This window comes from Crocodylus porosus, unplaced genomic scaffold (genome assembly GCF_001723895.1).
Source record: "Crocodylus porosus isolate Cpor-Errol unplaced genomic scaffold, CroPor_comp1, whole genome shotgun sequence".
Classification (NCBI taxonomy): Eukaryota; Metazoa; Chordata; order Crocodylia; family Crocodylidae; genus Crocodylus; species Crocodylus porosus.
The window spans coordinates 1,156,671-1,175,854 of record NW_017728953.1 but is presented as its reverse complement, the minus strand read 5'-3'; the positions used below and the strand labels follow the sequence as shown (position 1 = coordinate 1,175,854).

The 19,184-nt window shown below is 53.5% G+C and overlaps 1 protein-coding gene across 3 annotated transcripts in view; it reads right to left on the bottom strand.

Annotated features, from left to right (window-relative positions):
• The window catches only part of HDAC7 (histone deacetylase 7), a 128,739-nt gene that overhangs the window by 45,584 nt on the left and 63,971 nt on the right, over positions 1 to 19,184 (bottom strand). The window contains exon 1 of one of the 3 annotated variants that reach the window (XM_019556451.1): positions 17,001 to 17,534. The exons of the other annotated variants lie outside the window; for them this stretch is intronic. The gene's annotated coding sequence lies outside the window, so the exon portion shown is untranslated. Of the gene's footprint in view, positions 1 to 17,000; positions 17,535 to 19,184 lie in introns of those variants that run through there. 3 annotated transcript variants of the gene reach the window in all.

The following is a 19,184-nucleotide window of genomic DNA, read 5'->3' as shown; positions in this document are numbered from 1 at the left end:
TATTTTCTCTGACCTCTGGAGGTCTCTTCCAGCTGCACTTCTCTATGATGGCTAACACTCTTACACTACTGTATAATGTCTATGTTAAGTCCCTGGTGCTTGATATCCAATAGATGGATGATTTTCTGGTCCTAGGCTCATCCTGGAAAGCTGCTGGGGGAGATTTCCTTTGCTCGCTAGAACTGCAAAGTCAGACAGGGAGGGACGCATCACTCCTGGACCGTCGCAGCAATAAGGTCCATTAGCTTGCAGGAATACCTGCAGATTACAAGGTTTTTTTAAAAGAAAAAACAACCCACCCAACCCCTTGTGAAGGCTGTTCTTCTGCTGGAAATTACCCGTGGCTCTGTCCACCCGCCTGCCCCCCAGAAGGAAAGCAAGATCTGGACACTGAGATGTGCGAAGCGGCCATGCGCCGCTCAGCTCTCTCGTCAGAGGGGATGCTGGTTGTGGTTCTTCACTGACCACTGGGGGGGTCGTGGTCACGGCTTATCATGCGGCAATGAGCACAGTGAAGGTCATGGAAAAAAAGAAGCAGAGGTGAGAGATGAACTGCTCGTGTCATGGAATTTTCCCCTTGGCCCCAAGGACACGGCGATGAATCATAGAGCAGGAGGGTGGGAAGGGACCTTGGGAGATCACATCCAGTCCGACCCCCCTGCTTCAAGCAGGACCAGCCCCAACTACATCATCCCAGCCAAGGCTTCACCTTAAAAACCTTCAAGGATGGAGACTCCACCATCTCTCTGGGGAGCCTGATCCAGTGCTTCACCACCCTCCTAGTGAGAAAGTTTTCCCTAATATCCAACCTCAACTTCTCTTGCTGCAGCTTGAGCCCATTGCACCTTGTCCTGTCATCTGCCACTGCTGAGAACAGTCCCACTCCCTCCTCTTTGCAACCCCCCTGCAGGGAGTTGACAGCTGCTATTAAATCCCGCCTTGGTCTTCACTTCTCCAAATGAAATAAGCCCATTTCCCTCAGCTTCTCCTCGTTAGTCATGTGTCCCAGCTCCATATTCATTACTGATTCTCCAATCTGTCCACATCCTTTCTGTAGTGGGGGCCCAAAACCGGACATTGGACTCCAGATGTGGCCTCCCCAGGGCTGACTAGAGCAGGGGGCAGGGAGTACTGCCTCAGTCTGCTGACACCACTCCTACAAATGCAGCCCAGGATGCCCTTAGCTGCCTTCACAAGGGCACAGTGTTGGTTCATATCCAGCTTATTGCCCACTGTCATCCCCAGGTCCTTCTCTGCAGAGCCAGTTGGTCCCCAGCCCGAGGGAGCTAGGGTCAGGACGCCCGATACCCAGCTGCAAACGCAAACACCGTGCCCTGTGTGGATGCCCTGGGATGAGTGTTATCAAGTCTCAGTACATCGAGTTGCCTACTCAGAGATGGTCAGTGCAGCCATTACAGAAAACATTACACAGAAGAGCTTTACCTGCTGCTAAAAGGGCAATGCCTGGACTAGCAGACACACAGGCACAAAACCCAACTCCTGGGTGTCTGACACCTTTTTGCCCCAAGACAAGGGCACGCCAGGCAGCTTTGACACAGGGGCTGCTCCAAACCCCATGATCACCTTTACGCATTGACCCAGCCAGCACCAGCCAATACAGATTCCCACTTTTCTGCCTATTTTAGCACATTTCTGAGCTGCGAAGCTGCCACCCTCTCTGATGCCCCTGAAAGTTGCTGGAAGAGACTTTAAGCCCCCGAATGGGCTCCTTACAAAGGCAGCTGCATCTGAAACACGGCTGTCATGGCACATCATTGCATGACTGACAGTCCCACATGTCTCAGGGAAACTGAGGCATCAGAAAAGGAAGGCACCTGCTAGGAAGCTGTTGGCAGACCAGCTACAGAGCTCGACTCTCCTGCTGCTGGGATCCTGTGCGCCCTTCGTGCACCAAGCACTGATGTAGGATAGGGGCAAGTGAGGGAAGGCCCCATCCCCACCCTGGGGCAGCAGGGACCACCCAGGATGGGGGCTGGAGAGGGACAGCACATGCATCAAGCTGCTCTTGGCATCTTCAAGAAGCACCACCTACAAGTCTTCAACTTTAAAGGGAAGGGATGGATGGCAGAGCCACTGCTCCCTGTGCCACCCTGTATCCCGGGGCACAGCCCGTGCCAACAGCTGCGCTCAGTGTTTAATGTCGAAGCTGTGGCCATGACCACGGTGGTCTCCAGGCAAGCACACAGCAGGAGGTGGGCAGCAGCATGGTGGAGTTTGCCCCTTGCCTGGGACCCCTACGCTCTGCCTGTCCTAGCCCCCATGGTTCACCTCTGCTCCAAGGCAGCAGGCTGCTATGCTGCACAATAAAATGTTGCACGGAGGAATGAGATGCCCGAGTGTCCTTTCTGGGCTCTCCTGGGCATTGGAGACCGTCCTCCTCCTGTCTCTGTGCTGACCAGCTCCCCAGTGCAGCTCCCACAGCCAGCAGGGGTTTGTAAATGCACCGAGTCTGGCTTAGGCCCGAAAAGAGCATCTCTAACTGGGTAAATGCCCAGAAAAATAGGATCGTGCAGGTCCAAGACGGACAGGCATCAGACACTGGAGGATGGCAAGGGGAAGGGCAGCCCAGACATGTTCCCAACAGCCTCGTAGTCTGGGCAAGCAATCAGACAGCAGGAGATGTGGGTTTTAGTACCCCAGCCCGGATGGGTTTTGACCTCCATCTCCTGCTTCCCAGCAGTGAACTGCAGCTATTTAAAAGGATGATGCTCATTGAAGACAGCAGCTTTTTTAAAGGGGGAAGCAGCAGCATTGCCTGCTGACAGGCTGGGCCTGAATCTCAGCCTCCGCGAGTTGCATGCCAACCTCCTCGCAGCCGGTGCTGGACCGCAGCGGTCCCGGCACTCCACACAGCTCCCTGCCACCATCTGGGCTCCATTGAGGGCAAGCTGATGTTTTTCACAGGCTGTAATCCAAACTCGGGTGTTGGGTTTACAGACCGCATACCAGCATCTCACCACCGGCCTGACCTCGAGGAAGGGGGCTCTCTCATGGCCAGGGGCAACAGCCTCCCGCCTGTCTGGGGCTTCACACGCCGGAGGACATGCCATGTCCTGGGCACATTCCTGCTTGCCACGGACGGTCAGATCAGCATGGGCCAGCCTCCTCTCTCAGGAGCGACCAGCTCTCTCCAGCTTGTCAGAGCCAAGGCAAAAAGTCTTGCAAAGCTTTGCTGGAAAAGAAAAGTCACAACAAAACCCTGCAGGTCCGATGAAGGGGTTAGGCTCCCGGACACGAGCTTGGAAGAAAAGCTGACAGCTTCAGGCTGGGAGTTGCGCCCTGTGCTCCCTGGGCAAAGTGCCCTGGAGCTGACCTGCTCCCGTCCACCTCGCCCTGCTCCTGGCAGGCATCGAGCGCCCAGTGGGTATGCAACGTGGCATGGAGTTGGTAGAGGCCCATCCAGGTTCACAGGGACCTCGACAAAGCACGAACTCCTCCCTTCTCCCTGGGGCAAGAGAACAAGGAAACACCGAGTTTGCGGCTCACGCTATTGCTACCAGCAAAGAGGCAAACTGTAGGCATTTGACAACCAGGAAATGCTGCTCAGGTGTTGCAGCTGGCGCGCCAGCTCCGTCATTGAGCACAACCGTGCCACCCCCTTGCCTACCAGGCTGGAGATCAGCGGGTCTGGGGCTGAACAACGCCATCCCCTCACCCACAGGGCTGGAGATCAGCAGGTCTCTCGCTGACCCCTGAACCAGCAGCCACAGATGCCAGGGAGCTGTGAGCAGACCTGGGTGCCCACCTGGCTCTGGGAGGGGCCGAGGTACTAAAAAGAGGGCCAGACCCACCCCCTGGGCATTACGTGGCTATGATCTGTCATGTCCAGGCCCCATTTCCAGTTCATTACCAGCTCCCTACAATTATGGGGCCAGCCAGGGGGGCTTTGGGAGCCTGGGCTCTAGCAAGGGTCCTACCCAGCTCTCTCCCCCTTCCAGCATCCTCTCTGTGGCACGGGAGACTGGGCAAGCTGGACCTTGGGTCTGACCCAGTCCATGGCCGTTCTTAAGGGCTGGGGATGTGGAAGGGATCGCGACGGATTGCACAAGGAGGCTGCCGGCACAATAAAAACTGGCCCCCAGGGTTGCAACCAGAGCCGCAGCTCGGGAAGCTTTGGTGCAGAGCTCGCTGGTTGTGCCCCGGAGCGGCCAAACTGGTTCGCCAGGAGATCTGCCTAGGGGAGGGCGCTAGCAGGAAGGATGAAACAAAACAGCACTGGGATTTTCAATGGCCTCAGCTGCAGTCAGGGGATGTGGAGTCCATGCATGTGGAGACCGAGCACTGCTTTCCCTTCCACTTGCACTCGTGTCACGCATGCTCAGGTGCCGCCTGCACCCCGCCACGGGGCTCAGAGCAAAACCCTCGCATGGACAGAGAGGAAGTGGAACTCTCTTGGTGTTTCCTTTGTCTTCTTCATTGCCATAGAGATCTCCTCCCCTCCTTCCTCTTTGCAAACAGGGACCTTCCAGGACAACAGGCCCCCACCCAACAGGCCCCCACCATGGGGCCCTGCCCACCCCAACTCCCAAAATAGCAGCTCACGCCGGGGAGCTGAAATAACTGCCTTGCTTCTGCAACAGGAAGGAAAGCCACAAGTGCTGAGCGACGAGATCCACGCCAACCAACCCAGCTCGAAGACTGTCACCTGGTACACAGGGTAGGGGGGAGCGCTGTACACTCAGCCCAGGCGCAAGCGTGCAATGCCTTGCCTGCTCCATGATGCCTCCAAGGAGCAAGGCAAGTCTCGCTCGTGTTCAGGGCAATGTAAGTGTGCAGCACGCAGCAGCTAGTGCCCTGTGCATGCACCCCCAGGCTTAGCATGTTAACACCCTTTGCAGAGACGCCTGCTGGCAGCAGCCTTGACATTTGGACAAAGGGTCCTGCTTTATCCCTGCAGGCCAAGAGCACCCATCCAGTTCATGCAAGGGTGCTAGGAGCAGTCACATCACCCACAGTCCAAGGGGCCAATCTCTTTCCACAGGAGATGCACCCAGGCCACCTTGGAAACCAGCACCCCTGCAATGGGGTTCTCATTTGAGCAAGGGGCCAGGCTGGTGCAGGGTGCCTGCAGCCTTTGGTTTGGTGCTGCAATCCTCCCTGGGCATCTCCACGTATCCCAGACCCCTCTGCAGTTCAAATGCCATCAAAGGCGACCTCTGACAGCTGCCCTCCACGAGCTTTGATGGGCTCCAAAACCCCCAGGAAAGGACCTGCAGCAGAAATTGCACCGGAAGCCTGCTCCCGGAGCTGCCCTCGGGAATCAATATGAAAAATGAAGCTCTTCCTGACCCTCTGCCCAGCCCTTGGGAAGCACGGCCTTGGGGTGTGCCATCTCAGAGCACCGAGCACAGGTTTGCTCCTTTGAGCATCCAGCAAAAACTCCGAGCTACCGGACCAGGCCTGTGTTTTCAGAACTGAATCTTTTCCCCTGGCTCAGCCCGAAATGCAGCAGCGAGTGTTTGTTGTTCTTGAAAGCACACACGTGGAGACCGAGCTCTCAAACGCCTGGCTCCGAGCAGGTCAAAAATGCCAGGGGAGGTACGTGCCAGCACGGAGCCATGCAGGCAGAGTTGTTGTAATGATGGCAAGAGGGGAGCCAAACAAAGCGCAAAAATCAAAATCCAAAGCTCAAACTTCAGAAGGGAAACCTAACTCCTGCTGGCATCCGTGAGTGACCCTATGTCACGTGCCATCGCTCCACGTACCTGTATGCACCCACAGGGCAAGGATTTTGCACCTGAGCCTCTCTCCCCCGTCCCTGAACGCCGTCAGCCAGGGTGGATGCAGCTAGCTGGGAAGCAAAGCTGGGACGGGGAAGGAAAGCACTAGCTGCTGCCCGTTTGAAACAGCCCTTGCAACAAGGCAAATATAAGATCCTATGAAAACTGTGCAGGAAGGGACCTCACAGGGTCATCTAGCCCAGCCCCTTGCTCAAAGCAGGATCACCCCCAATTAAACCATCTCCACCAAGCGTTTGTCTAACCGGCTCTTGAAAGCTTCCAAGTCTGGACATTTCCGCCCCGCATACACTTCTCCAGGCAGCCTGAGCACCCTCATAATCAGATGGTTGCTCATCTCCAATCTCAATTCCCCTTGCTAAAGCTTGAAGCTTTTTCCCCTGGACCTGTCCCCTATAACCATGAAAAAAATGCCCATCTCCATCTCTGTCACTGCTCTTCAGACTCTGATGAACTCCCACCAGTCCCCTCTTCTCCAGATTCAATAACCTCAGCTCTTTCGGGTTGTTCTTGCACATCAGTCCTACAAACGCACACCTGTCTGTGCTGCACAGAGCTTATTCTCCTGCCCATACACTTCTGCTCTGGCCACGCCGCATGTCTATCCCATCATTGCTCCAGCAGCCCGGCTGCATCCAACCAGCTTCACAGGCTTTCCCCTCTGTTCAGTGCTGGGGAGGCCACATCTGGAGTCTTGTGTCCAGTTTTGCACCCCACCCCCCCACCCGGGCAGAAAGGGTGGGGACACATTGGAGAAAAGTCTAGCGGAAGAAAACAAATCATGAGGGACATGATTTAGGAGAAACCGAGGCAACTGGGCTTACTTAGTCTGCAGAAGAGAAGACCGAGGGAAGATTTAATATCAGCCTTCATCTCCCTGCAGGGGGGTTGCACAGAGGATGGAGCGGCCTGTTCTCAGTGGTGGCAGAGACAGAACAAGGAGCAATGGGCTCCAGTTGCAGCAAGGGAAGCTGAGGTTGGATATCAGAAAGAACTTTCTCCCTAAGAGGGTAGTAAAACACTGGAACAGGTTACTCAGAGAGGTGGTGGCATCTCCATCTTTGGAGGTTTTTAGGGTGAAGCCCTGGCTTGGGGCTGGTTCTGCTTGAAGCAGGGGGTTGGATTAGATGCGACCTCCCGAGGTCCCTTCCAAACCCTCATGCTCACCGATTCTATGGCATGGGTCAGAAGCAACAGACCACACTATACCGGGTCACCCCGTCCCTACCTATGGACTTGCTCGACTCCCCAGGCCACGCGCCAGGCTCAGTGGCTCTCTGCCCAAAGGCTGCTGCGCAAGGCAGACACGCAAAAGGATTTCTGCATGAAACAAAGTGGCCTTTGCTTGTTGTTCCCCCCGCCCCTCCGCTTAAGTCTTGAACTCATGACTGTTGGGTAACGTGGCTTGCTCAACTCACCAGGGAGCTAAGAATAGATGCTGTGTATGAAATGAAACCTGCCAGGGTTGGCAGCTATTTCAGGCAAGCCTACCGCGGGGGGGTGGCGGGGAGGCCAAGAGTGACATAACAGGACATGCCGAGAAAACAGCAGGCAACGTTTCCTGCCTCGCTCAGAAGGCACGGAGGAACTCGGGCACCATACAACCATGCTGCTGCCGTCGCAGGTGCCGTGTCGATGTGCATTCAGTCCTCTCTATGGGGAAACCAAGAGGCCTGGATCAGATGCAGGGGAAAGGCAGGGAAAGACGCGGCACAGAACAGAGCGATCAGTCCTGCACGTGCAACCCCCTCCGCTCTGCACCCCAAAACATGCCACGGGCATTTCCCTCCCTTCTTCCCTGCAGCGCAATGGAGAGCAGCAGAGCCCGCGGACACAGCCGCGCTGGAAAGCTTCGCGGCTGGGAGAGCCCTGGCCGTGCCGGTGGCCGGACGCCAAACGTATTGCTCACAGCTACAGAGAGGCCCTTCCCACTGCCAGTTCCAGACCTGACCCAGGGCCGCCTGCTTCATGCCCAGCCACAGAGCCCCCTCCCCTCTCCTTGCCAGCTGTCCAGCCCCCACCTCCCTGCTGCTGGCACCAGTGCCAGCTTTGCCTTGGGAGGACGTGGCACAAACTCCCCAAGGAGGAAATCCTCCATGGGGGGAGGGCGGGGGGGAGAGAGAGAAGCAAGAAGGGAAGGAGGAAAGGGTGGGGAGAGAAAAAAAAAAGAGAGAGTCAATTGAAAACACAGCTGTTGACTCGAACAGAACATGCACTTCTTTCCCTAAGACGCATTTAGTTAAAGCTGATTGGGAAATTAGTAAATCTATAGCGACTAATTATAGGACTAAATTGTCCTATAATCCATGAAAATTAACTAAGCTGTATTTTTAAAAGTTACATACAAATTTGTGTGTATAGCACACATGCACACATGTGCTTGTGTGCGTGTACATATACACACAGTATACATGTGTGGTATATATTTTACGTGTGTATACAAATAAAAATGTGTCTATGTACATATACACACGTATGCATATCTAATACTGTATATGTACACATGTATGTGTACATATACACACGTATGTATATCTAATAGTGTGTATATGTACACACATGCATGTGTACACATATGCACACTATATTACACACACACGTACACATATACACACTATATTACACACACATTTGTGTGTACATATACATATATTATAAATATATAAAATATACATATATACACTTCTACTGCCCAGCTTTCAGTGTGTGTACATCTAATATATAGAGTGTGTATACGCACATACACGTGTGCACATATACCCACTTATTTATTTTTTATAAACAATACACACGTGTATGTATACATACACCTGCATGTGTGTACACACACCAAGCAGCCCATGTTTTCTACCCAAGCTCAAAGAAAGTGTCAAACCACAGAGCAGGTGGAAGTCCCTGCCCGAACACCTGGAAGCCAAGCTTGCAGAGGTGCTAAACCAGCTCTCTACAGCAGTACGCTCTTCTGCGAATGCAAACCTGACCACTCTGAAACAACCACGCCTCACACAGAGCTGAGAAGCCAAGGAGAGCTGGATGTGTTGGAAACCATCTTCCCTTCCTCCAGACTACACATAAAAGCAAGGTGCAAGGATGCAATTTATCCATTTTAGCATGTAAAGTCTGGGATGGCCAGAAGCAAATCCCTCCCTTCCGCTAGCTACCTATACATCTTTTGCATTAAACATTTAAAATGCAAACCATGCTTCTAAGCTTGCCCTCCCTAGGCAGCACATTTAAGGTACTTTAGAATTTGCTTAGCATTAGTTTAAAGTGACAGGTTTTGTGCATTTTGCACTGAATTTCACCCAAAAACAGGTTTGGCACACCTCATAAGAACAAACTAGCATTTAATAAGCAGGAAATTGTGAGTGATATGCATCTCACCTAAAGAGAAAAAGTTACCAATCTGAAGAAGTGTGCATCCAGCTATGTATCTGCCTACAGAAACAAGTGCCAAGATGTAGTGCATCCTGTTGTTTAGCAAGAAACCTCGTTTCACCCAATAAGAATCAACCTCTAGGGAGAGAAAATTAAAATTTTTTAAAACAGGAAGATATCAATGGTGTCCTATTTAAGTCACCAAGGAGGGCAGCCTTATGGGAGCAAACAACTTCTATCTGCGGAGGCAGAGGACTGGGCAGAAGGGTAGGGATCCGGCTGGGATTTACTATAGTATAAATTATTATATATAATATAACTATAATATATGTTCTCCCTGGGGATTTCAAAATAAAACTGGGTGCAAGTGCAATTGCTGAGCAGCTCCTCTGCACTCACCTCCCCGTGGTGATGCTCCTACATGCATGCTCGGGGCACGTCCATACCCAAAGGAGGTTACACGGGCCAACTCGGACACCAGAAACGGCATGACCGCGGCGGAGCCTGAACCTGCCCCAGAAAATAAGCAAGTGCTCTGACACGTAGCCGGTGGAGCCCCACACTGGCCTACCCGAGCTAGCACCTGCACAGCAGAGCCAGACACAAGCATCCGACGGCTGTGCAAACCCCTGGCACGAGTGCCTTCCTGAAATTACTGCAACTCACAGCTAAGAGCATCGATCTACAAGGACCAACGCTGCCTTGGTGGGGGATGGAGACCTCTGCCTCTGCATCTCTGCCAGTTTTCCGGCCTGGAGTGGCCCAGGCTGCCTCCTGCAACAAGCTGCTTTGAGAGAGGAAAGACTCACCATGTCTCTTGCCTCTGGGATCCCCAAGGAAATGTGGCTTTGTGGTGCCTTTCCCACATCCAAGAACTTAAATGCCACAGAGATGCTGGATCTCAGGGGCACAGTGAGGTATTAATAACACCGCAAATAAGCTAAATACAAGCACAGCCCCGCCCCGCCCATTGTCAAGTGAAGTCTAGCAAGGAGAAGGGCCAGGGAAAGACAGCTAGACCTTCCTCTGTAATTATAACACATCTAGAGCATGGCAGGAGAGCCATGAGACCACGTGGCTCAAAATTCACTTGGAAGAGACCCATACCCAACTGCATGCACAACCAGGAAGGACCTGGATCACAAGGAGTTAGCCACTGCCCCTTCAACGAGTCAAAGGCAGGGCCTCAAGCCACCGGGTTACAGACCTTCGAGTCCACCAGCCAAAACAACAGACCTGAGCAGCCTACACCGCAGAGCAGCTCTTGACCGTATGATCAAGACCAAACAGGATGGCAAGGGCTGGCGGTCAGATGCATCTGCTCTCCGCCTTCGCAGAAGCAGGGATGGGACATGGCTTTGCTCAAGATGAACTCCTCTTGGCTACGGCCATGATGTGGGGGCTCCAGCCCATTCTTCTGGAAAGCCACAGCCCCACTGCTGAGGTTCAACGGACAGGCACCCTGTCCTTACACACCCCAAGCAGAGACATCCAGATCTGCCACAGGCACGATGAGATGAACACATGGTTGTGTAGATCCAAGACTGATGTACGGACAGCCTAGGGTGACATCTGATCAAGAAGTAGCCTCCATTGGACATATGCCCACCCTACAAGACCTCTGAAAGTTTACTGTATTACTCTACATCATTCACTATGGCAGTCAGGTCAGACCAGGCCAGGTTTGCTACTGTTAGGAGAGTAGATGGTGTTACCGGTAGCTGTCAACACCAAGAGCTGGGCAGCGGGAGATAGTCCAGCAACATTTATGGTGCCAACGGCTTCAGGTGGAGAAGCAATTTAGAGCAGGGTACTAGTCCTTATCCAAATGCCACCAAGAGGATGGCATGACAGGATGGACTGAGGTCCCCTTGGTTGGCAACCAGTCTAGGAGCGGAGCCCCAAAAGGCGGACAGATGGAAGATCTTCGTACCAGCAGCTGCTGCAGCCAAGCTAGCTCCAAACATGCCGGCTTCTGCCTTTCCTTTGGGATCAGTTGGCTAAGGCCAAGAGGAAGACATCGACCTATGGGCAACTCAAGCATCTCCTATCAACTGCCCAGGTCCGTGCAGCCAAAACTGAATGGAGAGGATGCGCCATCCACCAGTCAGTAGAAGAGCTGCAATATCCACCGTCATTCACTGATGAACAGGTGCCATACAACGACATTCACTATAAAGCTCCCTTCATAAGGCAGCGCATTTCCAGGGGCCCTGTGAGCAGTTGCCAAGTGGCCGAATCATAGCCGAACAGGGCCAAACCCTTGCTCAAGGCAAGAACTGGAGACGGGAAGTTGCAAGGTGCTTGGAGGATGGATGCTGCCTTTTGCATGAAGGCAACAAAGCACCTTCCTTCTCATGCCATCATTTCCTTTCCCCGTACGGTGATGGGGTTAAGTCTCATCTCAGTGATGGGGTTAAGTCTACATCGTGCCATCTTTCACAGCAATCAGACTCGCTGCAGCCCTGGACAGCAGTTATTTATGGAGGGGAGGATCTCTTCCTTGCCATTTTCTCTATAAATTGAGATTATGGGAGTCTCCAAAAGATGTTCTTCTGTCTTCACTGAAGGAAGCAGAGAACCAGGCTCCAAGAGAGGTCACGATGCATTTGCCTCCCCACAGCAGGAGACAACACAGGAGGTCTCTACTAGTCCTTTGCCGTTTTCCCAAACTGGCTGCCATATCGTGTTGTCTTCTGTAAGACAGAGCCCAACCATCATGCTCCGTTCCTCCACACCACCCAAGACTCTCCGACACTCCTCGGAGCAAGGCTCCCCACTTTTCCGGGTACAGGCTGGAGGTCTCCCCTGCTAGGACCAATGTGGAGCAACAAATATTTTTAAAGAGCACATTATAACTGAGTGCAGCCTGTAGCATCAATCCTGGTCAGGATAGCAGCTGCTCTCCAAGCTGTCCATCACTCCTACTGTTTTATCATCTCAGGCTGAAAAGAAACCTTCCCCTGTTAAGAGACAGCAACCCCCCACCCTCTTATTCCAAAACCTATCTAGATCTTCCATCCAGAAACACACCTGGAAGACTAAGACATGAACAAGAATGAAGGGAAAAGGAAAAATTGGATGTGCAATCCAGCGTCTTACCCCTGCTCTGGCCATGCCAACCACCTGTAGCCCCCAGTACTTTGGACTACTCTACAACACCACAAAACAGGAATGAAAACATACGGGTTTAGGGCAAACACAGCCAATTTTCAATTAGGTGATAAGTAGCACCTGGTAGCAAGTTTAATGTCTTGTTCACCATTCATGTCGAAAGAGAGAAAAAAAAAAAAAAAAATCAGGCAAAAAACAAAAGCCCTTCCAATTTTAAGCTCTGTTTTACCATAATCGACTATTCATGTTGGAATTATTCCCAATTTACATGTTTTAACCAAGGCAATTCAGAAACAAGGAGACACTTGGAAGAAACGGGAATGAATCAAGGTATGGGAAACAGGCAGACAAGGTTCCTTGGGTAAATGTAAAATCTTATATTAGACCAGTTAAATAGTTGGAAAAAATTGTTCTTTGCAAGTATTGAGGCACAAAACACCCTTCTCCAGGTACAGGGAGCTTTCCAGCAGACTCTCCCTATGCCTGGAGAATGGTGTTTGTGCCCAAAGAACAAATTTGTCCAACTATTTAATTGGCCTAATAAAAAGATATCACATTGACCCAAAGTACCTTGCCTGCCTGTGTCCTTCAGCCAACACGACTACAACCAGCACCCCTGAAGGTATAAGAAATGCATTTAAGAGCACGTGAAGACTGTTCACTCTGATCTGCAGAGACACAAGGCTGGAGGGGGAAGCTGAAAAATAAAAGCACTTAAGCCAATCCGTGCACTGCATGAGGCATGCAGGGTTTGGACTCGGATGCCAGAGCTGTGATTGTGGCTGTGCACTGTTACAGGGGGGTTGCAAAGAGGATGAAGCTGGACTGGTTCTCGGTGGGGGCAGAGGACATGAGGAGCAAATGGGCTCCAGTTGCAGCAAGGGAGGTTTAGGTTGGATATTAGGAAAAACTCTCTCACTAGGAGGGCGGTGAAGCAGCAGGTTACCTAGAGAGGTGGTAGCATCCTCCATCCTTGGCCTGGCTTGACAAAACCTCAGCTGGGATGACGTAGTTGGGGCTGGGTCTGCTTTGTGCAGGCAGTTGGACTAGATGTGACCCCCTGAGGTCCCTTCCCACCCTCATTTTCTATGATTCAACAAGGATAGAGCAAAGTTCATCTAGAAACCCCATCCGTGCAGTCCCACTCCTTTCGCAGCTCCGATTTCTTTCCAGTGTAAAATTTATTCCAAGTTTTTAAACTAATTGCAGTGCCCTGATGGTATTTCTACTTCTGAAGAGCTCTCTTAGCCTTCACAGTTCTTGTCCAGAAGCATCGGGATCGAGTTCCCCCAACCCCTCAAGGGATTGGGGTGGTACCAAGAAAGCAATGCCTGTGCAGAAGAGGGCAGAAAACTACCGCAGTTTCACCAAGCCGAGTTTCACTCTGCTCCATTTCCTCAGCTCAGGAAACATATTTAAAACCAAGGAACAGCTCGATTTGCTGGACCAGCCCTCCTGGAGACCCTCCAGCGGGACAGGTACCACCTTCTACTCGCAGAACCAGAGAAGCAACTATCCCAGGAGACTGGACTCCAAGCAGCTGGGAGACGAGAAGGACAAGGCGTCCAGCAGAGATTTCAGAAACGTATTCCCACGGCAAAGAGCCCACGAGAAAGTCCGTGGGCCCCATCGCGACTTCAGGACAGGGGCTGGGATCCGTCAGGTCAGTGGGACCGGGGCTGTTTTTGGAAAGATCCAGCGAAAACCAGCAGAGCTGGTTACAACCAAGCGGTGCTGGATGGCCCCAAGTTTTGAAGCCAACCTTGCATCAGCACCCACCCGCATAAAGCAGCTTTTTAAGAGCCTGGTGCTCCCAAACACATCTTTCTCTGCATGCAATTCTCTTGCAAGCCAGCACCAGCCCTGCCCTAGCCTCACAGTGCACGAGGACCTGCTCCCATGCCGAACCGCAATGGGAACGACGTCTAGCCAAGCCATCAGGCCCCTGGATATTTATCCCCTTTCTAAACACTGTCAATGCAGCCTTCCAGCTGCTGAGATGTCCTCTCAAGTTCCAGCCCAGCCCCCACACACTGGCTTCCCTTTCCTCTCCCAGCCCCCCCGCCCCCAAAAACCTTTGTTTCCTTGCTTCAAAAGTCTTCTGGGCCAAGTCTTGATTACCATGCCCTGCCAGATCTGAACAGCAGTGTTTCACCCCTCCAGCCCACTGACAGCAAGTCAGATGCTTTGTTTTAAAACGTTTCACAATATCTCCATGCTAGCCCCGGCGACAACCGAATTGGAAGAAGGGGGATGGATTTTATTTTAGCCAGTGAATCAGAGCCAGGGAGATGGAGGGCACTTGACATTTTAAACTCCACAGTTGGGTGCACAAGGCAGTCACTGTGAAAACCTGCATCAAGCAAAGCAAGTCTTCACTTCTTTTCCAGGGGGGTGAACAGCATCCAGGGGAAAAAAGCCATCCCCCGGCACTGCTGGAAAAACACACAACACAAGGATGAAAATTCAATGCCCCCCCAGAGGAACATGAGAATAGTAATGCTGCATTGCAAGGACAGGGCCCCAAGCAAGATGGGGACCTGCTGTGAACGGCCTAGATCGGTAGCGCTCGACTTTTCTTGGCTTGGAAATTCCAGCTCTTTAGTTTTCACTCGTATTTCAAGTGCAGAAAATGAACAGAGCAAATCCTCTCCCTGATAGAGAATTGCTGGCTGAGACCAAGGAGGGAAAACAGGTTGCAAATAAATGCTAGCACCTGCCCTGCTCCAGACCAGGCAAGGATTCGCAGCAGACCCAAAGGGCCGGGGCACCGCAGGCTGTCCCTGTCCTCACCCCACTTATAAGCCATCCAGCTCGTCTGCAGATAACCCTGTTTGGGGGATGTTACACTTCGTCCCCAGTGTCCCCGCAGAGGAAATGCTGAGGTGACAACATGCAGGACCGCAGTTCAGTGCCCTTCCAGCAGCAGCACGATGGGGACGGCACAGTGACTGCTGCAACGGGATGCATGGGTTGCAGTCTGGCTCGCTTATGGGCTCATTTCTCTGCTGCGCCACCTGATACTGATACCCAGAGCAGAAGCTGCCTCTCGCCTCTTCCCACCACGGTGCGAGAGGGCTGTGGTCCATCACTCCCATCCCACGCGTGGCTGGGAATGCCCCCAAAGTCAAGCAACCTCCAAGCACCTGGGCTCCAACTATTCATACCAGAGTGAAGCAGGGAACCCGCCAGCTGCATCTGCTGTAGCTAAACCTGCGCCCCATTTCTTGCATCCCATCCCAGGCACTTCCAGGCTCCCAGCACACCTCCAGCATGGGGTTTGCAGCCGCAGCAAATGTGGGGGACCAGACCTATGAGCACAGCAAGTTCTCAGAGGCAAGAAAGAGCGGGGCAAACTCCCCCAGCACCATGTTTCTTTGGCAGTTCCCTGCAGTGGAAGATCATCGTCTTTATCTATGCGTTCGAAGAAGGCCAACAAGGCTGATCTGGGAATCAACAGACTCTGAGGCTCTCGTTCTAGCTGCTCTCTGCCAAAAAGCAGCTTCATTGATCTCATTTGCTTACCACCATTTGGGTTGGGGGGGGGGAGGGGTTCGGCTTGTGCGCTCTTTGGGGAAAGCACTGGCATCATCTACAGGTTATGCAGCTCCATAGGGCCCTGATCTAGCCTGTCTGCAAGGGCCACCATCACACCAATGAGCGGAATATAAACTCTGAAGCTCATTCACAGGCATAGGGGACGTTGGGGGGCTGGATGCTAAGGCATACAGTCGGCAGCCCAGGGGGTCTCACGTTCAAGGCCACAGCATCTGCAAACTCTCCTAATACCTTAGCACAAAAACAAGGTCACAAGGAGGAAGGAAATACAGGAGATATTCACAGACCTTGCATGGAGCTCAAGTCCAGATGGCCCCCCTGGGCTGGGTACAGCCTTGGGAGCTTGTGTCTGGTTTGGCTCTCCACGGGCATGACGGGGACAGCTTGCAAGTTTGGGCGGAGGTGGGGAGGAAATGGCAGAGAGCTGCCCAAATTGCAGCAGAAATTCTTCCCCCAAAATCAATGTTAGGGTCAACCAGGGAGCCCACGAGGCCCAACCTGCGGTCCCGAACACAACAAATTTGTATTCCAGCTACAACATATCATCCTAGGACAGGACTGAGACACCGAGTCACCCCATCTCCCCCGGTCACACCCCTCCAGGGAACAAAACTAAAAAATGCAGAACTGAGCCGTGTCGGCTGGTGGCTTTCAATCCCTTTGAGCTTCAAAAGACAACAGAAAGGCTGAGGCAGGGCCAGCCAGCTGCAACAAGGCCTTTCAGAGTCTGCCAGGCGGTGAAAGGCTCCCCGCAGGACTGACTCACCTGCCCCCCGCAGCTAGAGCTGCAGCGGCACACGAGGAGGGGGCGAAGGAGCAGAGAAGAGAGATCAGAGTTTGGCTGGAGGATTTGTCCGTGCTGGGAAGAACGGCGGGTAACAAGCCAGATGAGAAAAATATAAACCTCAGAGTACAGGACAAAAAAAAAAAAAGTCAGGGACTGTAGGGTTTATATAGGCGAGACCTCCAAGAGACCAAGCAAGCTGGCTCTGCCTTCCCAAGAGAGGCATTGGCAGGAGATCCGATTCAATCTGAGCAAACACAGATCTGCAGCAGCCCAGAGGAGACGCAGCAGTGTGGACGGCAGCCTGGGTCACAACTTAAGCCCGCTTCCCTTTCCCAGCATAGCCGTGGATGGAGCAGAGCAAGCAAGCAGGCAAATGCATGCAAACCGAGCGTGGGCAAACTCACGTGATAAAAACCCCGGGCTGGCAATTCTGGGGATTTTCACCAAAGCCCTGGCTACTCATCTTGCTATCACAGGGGACTCTCCATCTTCACTTGAAAAGGATTTCCTAGCCCTCCTGGAGGCAGAGCTCAAAAGCCCGACCCCAAAGGGCTCCGGGTTCAACAGGCAGAGACGAGCTCAGCTCCCAACATCTTCCGCACGCCCTCTCTTGCAGATTGACTCACGAGCCTCAACTGCTCCGGGCTGACACCACAGACCGCGTCACATCCTCCAGCGAGTCACCCTGCACAGCCCACCCCCTGGGTGTGGGAAATCGCACCAGCTTACCTCGAGTCAACTCCCCGCTAGAAAATTGGCATCCCCAAAGACACCTGACTCGGGAGGCTCCGCCGGAGACCAGGCAAAGCTCCCAACCGGGGTTTTATCCCCATTGAGCAGAGGACCGAGGGCCAAAACTCCGAGCGCCGAGACCCATACTCCAGCCACAATGCACACCAGCCTTTTAAGGCGCCACAAAGGGCAAAAAGCAAACCCAGGCCCACCATGTCAAGCAGAGAAGGCTGCAAACCAGCATTAAAATCATGTAGCACGTGCGTCTCAGCAGCAAGCAGACGAGGAGCGCTCTGTGCTGGGAGTAGCACATACACCAAGCTAGTCCCTGCCCTCCCAACCCAATTCAGACAAGCCGCAACAAGCCAGGGGTGCCCAGCTATTACAAGAGTGCGTGCTTCTGCTTACATCTGGCCTCTCCACGTCCCAGAAAAGCAAGGGACGGGGTATGCAGATGGGCTTGGGCAGTTTGGAAACCAAGGCTTTCCAGATAAACACGCATGATACTAATGAGTGCAGGAATCTCTGCTGTTAAGGGCCAGATTGGAGGGGGGCGGGGGATAAAAAAACAAAACAATCCCGAACTCATTTGACATGCAAACAAATGAAGAGCTGTTTTGTTTTTAGCTCCCTCCTGCTTCCTGCTCGCAGGCAGCTGGGCAGCAAGGGCTGAAATCCTAGGAGGGGCTTAGCCCAAACCAGGAAGTCCTTAGAGAGCTCCCAAGAAAGTTTGCCGCTCTGCACAGATCTGGTCAGAAGCATCCCACCCTTGTCTTTGCAACCGCGAGGCCCACTCTTTCCTGCCTGGGGCCAGGAATGAAGCAAAGAGCTTGTAAAGCAAGAAAGCACCAAAGAAAGAGGCAAGGGGGAAGAATGTGCCGGCACCAGATCCAGCTGCGCGCAGCTGCTACAAGCCCCACAGGCCCAGGAGGTCCACCTTGCACCCACGTTATGGCCGCAGGTTACATCGGGAAGGCTCAGCAGCTCTGCCGAGAAGCACGGAGGCTCGCTGCCCACCCCCAAGTCTCCGCAAAGAGGCCCGCGCAGCCGGGCCCTGAACAGCTTGGAAAAGCAGTGCCTGGTCTCTGTTTCTCCCAGGCTCGAGCACTGGTCCTTGAGCACATAGGACAAGGACAGATTGCAACCCTTCGACATGCTGGCAGTCAGGTGGGAGGCTTTAATTAGCTTTTGGCGGATGCTTGCTCCTTCCCATCAGCCAGGCCCCAAGTCTTAGCTTGCGGGCTTCAAGCTTGGAGATGCTGCCGTGCACGCCAGGCTGCAACAAGCCACACTAGTCCCTGCAGCTGCCCGGCTCCATTCCCTCTTCCAGGCTCCCTTGCATATATTCGTGCCTTACACACACGCTCAGCTGCGCCAGGTCCCACTGCGGAAACGCCCCTGCTACATCCTCGCGACAGGCTTGGGCAGAGCCTGCCCCGATGCAAACGCCGCGCCGGCCTGGGAGTGGGTGGCAGCATCGCTCTCCCGAAGCCCTCGTCACCGAGCGCCCTCAGGACGCGCCGGACTCTGCAGCCGCATGCCCGCTCCCGAGATTATAACCCAGCCCGTCGCTGAGGGCACGACCACCTGAGAGGTCCGCAAGCCTGGTCGGGCCAAAGCCCAAGCCGGTGCCCAGACCGAGAGGCCGAGCAGACCCCCGATGAGCGACCGGGAGCGGTCGGATGCGGGGCAGGCGCCTGCCAGCCTCGGAGGCAGCCGGTCCGCAGCGCCCAGCCCCGGGGGCGAGCAAGCAGGCCGGGGCGCGGGCGGCAGGTGCAGGGGGAGGAGGGGAAGCAGCTGGAGGAGAGGAAAGCCCCGCGGCTGCCTCCTGCGGCGGGCCCGATCCTGTGTGCGGG